Source organism: Oreochromis aureus, linkage group 3 (genome assembly GCF_013358895.1).
Source record: "Oreochromis aureus strain Israel breed Guangdong linkage group 3, ZZ_aureus, whole genome shotgun sequence".
NCBI lineage: Eukaryota > Metazoa > Chordata > Actinopteri > Cichliformes > Cichlidae > Oreochromis > Oreochromis aureus.
This window is the reverse complement of record NC_052944.1, coordinates 132499889-132508101: the sequence shown is the minus strand read 5'-3', so window position 1 is coordinate 132508101 and position 8213 is coordinate 132499889.

Sequence of the window (8213 nt, the reverse complement as noted above, 5' to 3'; positions counted from 1 at the left end):
TCTGTCTCGCCCTAGCAGCACCTGTCCCTGTCCTCCTCTACAGTTCGTCTCAACATAAGCTGTGATATGATTTACTCTGAGGTGTTTGACAAGGTTAGTGATGTTGCCACAACCATACATGCCAACCCTCCCGATTTTTCCGGGAGAATCCCGAATTTCAGTGCCCCTCCCTAAAATCTCCCGAAGCCACCATTCTCCCGATTTTCCACCCGGACAACAAAATTGAAAAACCATATCGCAGAATTCATAGCGCGGCCCAGCCAATTCCAGTTTCCAACAATGGCTACTACTACTGCAGCTACTTAGTTTTAATATTACTCTTATTTCTCTTTCTGGGTCGGAAAATAAACTTTTAACATATTTTCAGGTGAGAATGTAGCTGTGTAAACCTCAAAATATCTGAGCCGATCGACACATCGTTTTCAAACCCCCGTGGTAAATGGTAAATGGCCTGTATTTGTATAGCGCTTTTCTAGTCCCTAAGGACCCCAAAGCGCTTTACACAACCAGTCATCCACCCATTCACACACACATTCACACACTGGTGATGGCAAGCTACATTGTAGCCACAGCCACCCTGGGGCGCACTGACAGAGTGCCCCAGTAGTCTTTCACTACTCGGGTTAAACATGATATATAAGTCACTTTGATAACTTAAAAATGTTATTGTTTGGCTTTTTTCAGTGTTTTATTTGTTTGTGAGTAAATCGGTTTGGCTGAGATTAAAGTTATTAGATTAGATTAAATTAAATGTAACTTTATTAATCCCTCGGGAGGGTTCCTCCGGGGTTTTCACACAGCTGAATAAACGTCAAACAGAAAATGATTAAACAGAAGAGTTTACGCCAGCGCCCAGTTATATTTTAAACAGCATGGAGCAGACAGCAGAGTTTCACTCCACCGAGGGAGCTCGTGACGTACTACCCGGCTTTCTTTAGACCGCGATGGCCGGGTCCTCAGGTGGAAGCAGCCTCTGAATTTGGACACCCCCGCTGTTTCCGGGCCGGCCAATAATAACGGTGACATTTAACGTATTTTATCCGATAAATAAACACTGTAAAATTTATTTATCACCCCCCCCAACAGCCCTTTTGAATATCTCCCTAATTCTGAGGTCACAATGTTGGCAAGTATGGCCACAACACCTCACTTTTTGCCACATGTATCGCAAACCACGGCTCAGCTGTTTGTGGAGGTAAAATACGTCCGCACAATTATGCTCAGCCATTGTTGTGAGTGCGCACGCCAAGGGGCTGCGAGACATTTATACAGCCGTATTTCGCACATGATTATGAAAGGCGGAAGAGGAAGTAGTTCCTTTGAATGTAGACAATCCGAATGTTATAGTTTCTTCTCACTGTGTTCCTGTTAATGATAAACTACAAATTTACCCTAAATTACTAAAATATCGATATTTTAATGTGAAAATCGATTCTAGAACATAAATGATTGGTATCGGAGGAATCGATATTTCAGGATCGATCCGCACATCACTACTGTGGAGTTACGGAGCGAGTGAGCGGAGCGTGTGTTGGACTTTGTCCCTTTTCCCCTGGACCGTTGCACATCCTGCCCTGTACACGTGGGGTTTGTAAATAAATGTACGACTGCTGTTCTAGTTCAGCTGCTCTGCGCCTGCTGACAGGTGCAGTTATTATATGACATTTTATTATTGTATTGTGGCGAGCTCAGGAAACGGAGGAGACAGAGGTTTCTTTGGTCTTGCTTTCGGCGAGCTAGCCAGAAAGCACAGCCGTTTATTAAGCCTTCTTCTGAGAAAACTGCCGCTAGCAACTGCTCAGCGGCAACCAAAAACAACAACACAAAAAAGGCGCCCTCACCGGAAAACACACACAGAGGGAGCGTCACCTGTTACCATGACAACATAACAACAAACGTAACTGCAAAAGAGAACATAAATGTCCATAACATCCCCCTGCAGCCCTGGCCCGCTACATAGCCCCCACCTAAGGGGTCAGTCGTCCCCGACAACCCCATTACCCCACACAAAGTCCTGCAAACGTCCCGGTGCCTTCTTCTGGCGCACCGGCCGGTCTCGACAGGCGGGGAAAAGTCACTCAGGTCAGAACATGGGCGCTGCCAGCATCCCTGCCCGGCATCTGCCGGAGCGAGCGGTCGATACGGGCGAGAGTCTGTCCTGGTGCAACACCACCAGGCGCCCGGCCCGGCATGCGAACACGGTACACCACTTCTGTTAGCCGCCCACGACCTCCGCCGCCCTTGCCAGTGACTGCAGAGCTTGGGGACACTCCTCTCTTCTTGAAACGGGCAGTACACCCAAACCTTGTCGCCAGGCACGAAAGCCCCCGGCACTTAGTGTCGTAGGCTCTTTCTGTCGCACTCCGCGCTGGCCTGGGCCTGGCGGGTGTAGTCATGAACCACCTGCAGCCGCTCCTCAGCCTCCTGTAGTAGTCCATCTCCGCCCGCCGTCAATCTCCGGCTCAGGGGGGACCCGAACACCAGATCCACGGGCGTCCGGAGCTCCCGTCCAAACATCAAAGCGGCAGGTGTGCACTGGCTGGACTCCTGAACCGCAGTCCGATACGACCAAAGGACCAGGGGCAGATGTCGGTCCCAATCCCGCTGGTGGCGGCTGGTGAGAATGGCGAGCTGGGTGGCCAGCGTGCGGTTAAAGCGCCGACCAAGCCGTCGCTTATGCGGGTGAAGCGGTGTGGTTCTCGCCTTCTCCACCCCAGCCGCCGACAGATCTCCCAAGACCTTCGATTCGGGTTACGCCCCTGGTCACTGTGGAGCTCAGCGGGACCCCAAAACGGGTGAACATCTCCTCCACCAGCTTCTCCGCCGTCGTCGACGCACTCTGGTCCGGCACAGCGTAGGCCTCCGGCCACTTTGTGAAATAATCCATGGCCACCAACACGTACCGGTTCCCTGCCTCCGTAACAGGGAAAGGCCCTAGGACGTCCACTCCCACTCGCTCCATCGGGGCCCCCACCAGGTACTGTTGAAGGGGGGCAGTGGAGCGTTGAGTTGGGCCCTTCTGTGCCGTGCAGGTGTCACAGCAGTGCACATGAAGTTCCACATCCCGTCGACAGCCCGGCCAGTAGAACCGTCCTCTAAGACGGCGGAGAGTTTTGGCATTCCCATAGTGGCCGGCCCCCACCGAGCCGTGGACGAGCTCGAGCACCTGCGACCGCAGCGACCGAGGCACCAACAGCTGCAGGAGATCTCTGCCCTGCCCGGGGGCCCGCCATCTCCGGTACAGGAGGCCGTCGTGGGTCTCCAGATTGTTGTACTGGGAGTAGTAGGCCTTCACTTCGGGCTCCTGTCCCGCCACCCCCGTCCAGTCGGGGCGTTGCGCCACCTCCAGCCAGGCCCCCACCTGAACCAACGTTGCATCGGCCTCCTGCTCCCGCTTCAGCTGCTGCGGGGTCAATGGGAGCCACCCCCCTCCGCTGGCTGTGGCCTGAGCAGCAGCCACCCCCAGCGCCTCCTGGGCTCGTTCCTCCTGTCGCAGACAGTAGCGACACTCGACGGCCATGCAGGGCCTTCTGGAGAGGGCATCAGCGTTGCCATGCTGTCGACCTGCCCGATGCTGGATCTCAAAGTCGTAACCCTGAAGGACCTCCAGCCAGCGGGCCACCTGACCCTCCGGTGTTTGAAGAATTCAGGAGCCAAGTCAGAGATGCATGGTCGGTGCGCAGGAGGAACCGGCAGCCGTGCAGATATGGCCGGAAGTGCCGCACCGCTAGCACCACAGCCAGCAGCTCCCGCCGGGTCACACAGTAGTTCCTCTCGGCTCGCCCCAGAGCTCGGCTGAAGTACGCCACCACTCGTTCTCCAGCATCGTCCTGCTGGGAAAGGACCGCCCAACTCCTACATTGCTAGCGCCAGTGTCCACAATGAAGGGTTGCGGGCGCCGGGTAGGCCAAGACTGGGGCTCTGGTGAGGGCCTCCTTCAACTGTGCGAAGGCCGCAGCGCAGGCATCACCCCAGCCAAACGGCTGGCCCTTGTCGGTTAAGCGGTGGAGGGGGCTGGCTGTCGTCGCGAACCCCTTAATGAACCGACGGTAGTAGGAGGCTAGGCCCAGGAAGCTCCGCAGTTCTTTGACGTTCGAGGGAGTTGGCCAATCCCGGACCGCAGCCACCTTTGCGGGATCGGTGGCGATACCCTGAGCGCTGATCACATGGCCTAAGAACGTAGTCTCTCTTGTCAACAGCCGGCACGCCGCAGGGTTGAGCCGCAGCCCAGCTTGACGGATGGCATCAAGACCTCGCTCAGGTGGGACAGTGCACTGTCGAAGTCGCCACCATGTACCAACAGGTCATCCAGGTACACAACACAGCGGCTACGAGGGATGTTCACGAGCACCCTCTCCATCAGCCTCTCAAACGTCGCTGGCGCATTGCAGAGCCCAAAGGGCATGACCCTGAACTGCCACAGCCCCTGTCCAATGGTGAATGCAGTCTTAGGCCTTGCTTCGGGGGCTAGCTCCACCTGCCAGTAACCGCTGCGTAGGTCGAGGGAGCTGAACCAGCTAGAGCCGCTGACGTAATCTAGGGCCTCGTCGATCCGTGGAAGCGGGTACGAGTCCTTCTTGGTGACTGCGTTGAGACGGCGGAAGTCCACGCAAAACCTCGGGCTGCCATCCTTCTTCCCCACCAGGACCACGGGTGCCGCCCATGGGCTGTTGGACGGCTCGATCACCCCAGCCGCAGCCATCTCACGGATCTTTTCCTCTGCCACCTGCCGTTTTGAGAGGGGCAGCCGATGTGGGCGCAGACGGATGGGTTGGGCAGAGCCGGTGTCGATGGTGTGCTGGACCAGCCCTGTCTGCCTGCAGTCTTTGTCGCTGGCGGCGAAGATGTCCGCATTCTCGTCCAGGAGGCACCTCAACCGCTGGCGCTGGTCAACGTTGAGACCTACGCTGCTGCGCTGCCACAGGTCACCAACAGCCTCAGTTGTCTCGGTCGAGGGAGATTTATCGGGTTGAGAGGCCGGGGCTGAGGTGCGTAGAGATGACCCAGAGCCACCGGCACCCGAAATCTGCTGAGCGGCAGCCGCCCGACGCCTGTCTCGTCTGGCTCGGGTTCCTCCGCCTCCTGCTTTTGACCGCACTCAAGGGCAAGAGTCTCTGTGCCAAGAGTGATAGCCCGCTTATGCGGTGTCGACGCAGGCCCCCAGCGGTCAGCAGATCCAGGCCGATGATGCACTGGTCTTGAATGTCAGCAAGCCAGAAGTCGTGAATCAGCTCCAGATCCTTCACCGGATCCGCAACGGTTTCTTCCCCGCATATCAGCTCTCTCCCCCGTCACTGTCATCAGCTGGGTGTCGGTGGGCGACCAACCCTCGACCAACGACCCGGACGTTCCAGGAAGCACGCCAGGTCGTATCAGGGAGATGGTAGACCCCGTGTCCACCAGGGCCCGGCATGGCTGGCCCTCAACGCAGCAGCTCAGGTAGAGTCCCTTGAGGTGCCCAACCCGCCCACCACCGTGCATCGCCCTTGGAGGGGGCAGGGAACTGGGGCGGTGGTCCCTCACTACACCGCTCCCACCCCGTTTCCCTGTGGCTTCGTGGTTCTGGCCGCCGGGCAGGTGCTGGGCAGTCACGCGCCACGTGGCCAGGCTCATCGCACCTGTAACAGCGGTCGGTGGGACGACGACGACGCCTCCGAGGCACCGAGGGCTGCAGCTGGCATATCTCCGCGACCGCCCCCTTCCCGTCGCAGTCTGCGGCTCTGATTTGAGGGTAGCTTGGGGGGCGCACCTGCTGGTTAGGTGGCGAGGTGAGCACCAGCTCGGCCCTTTCAGCCTGAAGGAGCGCCTCACTGAGAGTCTGAGGCATGGCCAGGCGGACGTGTTGGCGCAGTCGCTCTGGAAAAAGTCCACGCAGGAAGGCATGCAGGCTAAGCTCCTCACGGGCTGCTGCGGGAACTCTGGGTAGCCACGACGAGCATACAGCAACACATCCGCTGCAAAGGTGCCCAGGCTTTCCCCCGCCCACGGCTCCGGTTGGTCAGCTGCTCCCTGCTCTGATCAGTGGAGTGCCGCTGCCCAAATCGCCCTCGAGTGCTATGGTGAGGGCCTGGAGCTCATGCTGTTCTGACGTGGCTAGGTCAAGGAGTACCTGCAATGCATCTCCTTCCAATGCTAGCGCTAAGTGTGTAGCAGCCTCGCCGTCCTCCAGCCATTATGTCTCGCGACTAGCCGCACTTGTGAGAGGTAGGGCTCAGCGGGGTTAGCCCGTTATATTTCGGTACCTTAGCTGGCGTTGCAGGCGTCACTGCTCGCCGTCGGGGCCCGTGTGTCGGCCGACGGAGGCAGCCCATCAAGCATTGCCCTAGCATCGGTTGCGGCGGGCCGCCGTCGCTGTGCACTCGCGCCGCCGGGACCCGTCGGGGGACTTACATGGCCGCTAGCTTCCTCTCTCCTCGATCGCCAGCTTCCCAGGCGAGCAATGTTCTCCTCGATAGCTTGCTCTAGCCTCCGAATGTCTCTCTCCATTCCGGCGAGGGTGAGCAATCCCACTTCTGACACCAATGTGGCGAGCTCAGGAAACGGAGGAGACAGAGGTTTCTTTGGTCTTGCTTTCGGCGAGCTAGCCAGAAAGCACAGCCGTTTATTAAGCCTTCTTCTGGAGAAAACTGCCGCTAGCAACTGCTCAGCGCGGCAACCAAAAACAACAACACAAAAAGGCGCTCCCTCACCGGAAAACACACACAGAGGGAGCGTCACCTGTTACCATGACAACATAACAACAAACGTAACTGCAAAAGAGAACATAAATGTCCATAACATCCCCCTGCAGCCCTGGCCCGCTACAGTATTATCCATCCATTCACCTCTACTTTTCTTGCATTACATCACATAGTCAGCATAATATGTTTTTTAATGAATGATGAAAGTGGGATGAATTTAATGAGCCCTTGTTGAGAGAGGTGGGACAGAGAGAGACAGAAGTCCCCCCCTCACCTCTTATTGCCTGTACTGGATCTGGATTCATCGTCATCCCTCCAACAGCGACACAGCGATCGGGCTCACCAATTGGTGATAACGACCTACTGTTTCCTGGAACAGGACCAATTGAACAATTAGATAAAGCAGATTTAAAAACTCTTCATGCCATCTGTGCTCATTAAAGTGATATCATGCAGTTCATCTTATCAACAGCAGAGGGCCACAAACCACCATCAGTGAAGAGTTCAAGGAGATGTTAGTGACAGAGCTGTAAGTATTGATCTGATCAATATGGAAGTTCATGTTTCTTTGATTGGATCAGCTTTTAAAAGCAGCTGTTTTTATACATGAGAGAAACATGAGAGATGCAGATTGTTCACATTATCCCCATACACAACATGTTTGTATAGAAATCATTGTGACACAAAGATTTAGATTCTTGTTTCACAACGTGCATGAACTTAAAATCTTTAGTTTCATACTTGTAAAGTATCAAAAAGAATACATTTATTCCAATGTACTTCTTGTACAAAAAACTGATTGGAAATGCATTTAAAAAAGCTCCTGCCATGACCTTCCTTGTGTGAGCACACACACACAGTAGCACATGCAGCGTTGCACACGCACACACGCAGAGAGAGAGAGAGAGATCATTAATACAAAGGATTGCAGCAGCTTTTGGATTTTCACGCTTTGTTGGATAATATGAACAGCCACATAAAATGTATTCCATTTTTTTGCCTTTTGATTCAATTAATGTGTCTTTAAATCTACCATACCTTTCTTGTTCAAAAAGTTTACTGACGTAGTAAAGAAGTAGCTAGGGAACTCAGTAAGTATGAGCCACAGTAGCTTAGGGACACTTTCTCAAATAAAGAGGATTTCATCATCTGCAGTTCATGAAAAAAAAGTTTCTTAGTAGCCTTAGAATTAAACATCTACAGTATAAAGAGACATACAGGTCAGTATCTCTCCAAAAGTTGAATCTGTTCATCTGGACGTAGCGTTTTGTGGGAGAAACATTTCGTCACGCATCCAAGTGACTTCTTCAGTCTCAGCTGACTGCAGGTTTCCAACCTTATAAACAGTACATTTGCATAATGACTCTACATTGTGTGTGACAGTGGAGCTGTTCTCAGAGCAGTTCACTCTGCAGCACTGACTGTCATCTGCACTTCTTCTCATTCCTCTGTCAGTCACTGCTGGATGAAGCTCTCCTCTCCACCTCCCAGTAACATGGCCCAGTCAGAGCGTCTCTACACACAAGCTGCTGC